The sequence below is a fragment of the Dreissena polymorpha genome, chromosome 2 (genome assembly GCF_020536995.1).
Source record: "Dreissena polymorpha isolate Duluth1 chromosome 2, UMN_Dpol_1.0, whole genome shotgun sequence".
Lineage (NCBI taxonomy): Eukaryota > Metazoa > Mollusca > Bivalvia > Myida > Dreissenidae > Dreissena > Dreissena polymorpha.
In genome coordinates, this window is record NC_068356.1 from 127,064,813 (window position 1) to 127,066,007 (window position 1,195).

General features: G+C 33.5%; 1 non-coding gene across 1 annotated transcript; it reads left to right on the top strand.

Annotated features, from left to right (window-relative positions):
• The first annotated feature begins 790 nt into the window (after positions 1 to 790).
• Trnaf-aaa (transfer RNA phenylalanine (anticodon AAA)) lies at positions 791 to 881 on the top strand. The gene is given in 2 exon segments: positions 791 to 827; positions 845 to 881. It is a non-coding gene; the product is annotated as a tRNA-Phe (tRNA).
• The last annotated feature ends 314 nt before the right edge of the window (positions 882 to 1,195 follow it).

A 1,195-nucleotide genomic window follows, 5' to 3' on the forward strand; every position in this document is an offset into this window, starting at 1 on the left:
TCTAACGGATCGATATAACAATAACGTGACAGGGACGAATATAAAAAAAAATCATGGAGGGAACAATATTTGTTCAACTGTACAAACGGGGGAGGGGCGGCGAGAAGTGTTCAATGAAAGATCATATATTAATATGTTGATACTTAATAATGGAGCTTTCAACATAAATAAGTAAAATAAGACACTATCTGATAAACTTTAATACATCCACAAATCTGTGAACATGCCCGTTTAAATATGTTTAGTCTTTATTGGCGTCGCCCTGAAGGGCGGCGACTAGTATGTAATGCTTTTTTTTGGCTTATGGGAGGAAAAGTTATTTTACGGATCAATGTATATATTTTTGTTTTAAGAATATCTTGCATAGTGGTGATTTTTTGTCTAAATTAATGTAAATAAGTACTGGCATTTATGCCTATTACCTTTATTACAACATTTATTGCCAAATATGCAAAGCTAATTGTTTTAATTAATAACTGATCCACAGCTGATCACAGGGGAAAGATCACAGGGACTGGGCAAATACGCGAATCTTTCTGGTTTGTATAAAAACAAATGATATTTTGGTATAAAAACAAAACATAATCAAAATATATTTATTTGTGTTTTTCTAATTTGCTTATTTAGTGGAGAATCAATGTAGTACGATATTTGACGACCTATCGCGCAAGCAAGTTTATTGGAAGGCGTAGTGGTACGAAAAACGTACAATGTATTTGTTTATTAATAGACATAAAATAACGATCGCTATACACAGCTTCACCAAATAGCAGTACATAAGTGAATGTCAGCCGGAATAGCTCAGTTGGGAGAGCGTTAGACTAAATTTGTTTACGCAACAGTCATCTAAAGGCCCCCCGGTTCAATCCCGGGTTCCGGCACGAACGGAACACATCGGCGGCTGACAATTTTTTCAGTCAGGTTAATAAATATAATAAAGCTTTATTTTATGTAGACATTTTAAAATCCATTTTACTACAATTGACATTTTTATTTAAATTAATGGATGCAACGTGGTGACAACGTTAATTAAAATTTCTTACATCACTTAAATATCTTATAAAAAATACACGTGATTTATATTAACAAATAAATGCAAACAACACATCTATTATCGATGTATTTGTATGTTTCGTCTATCAGAGGCCTATCCCTACCACATATAGAGCGCGAAGCGCGACACGTATTATTGATT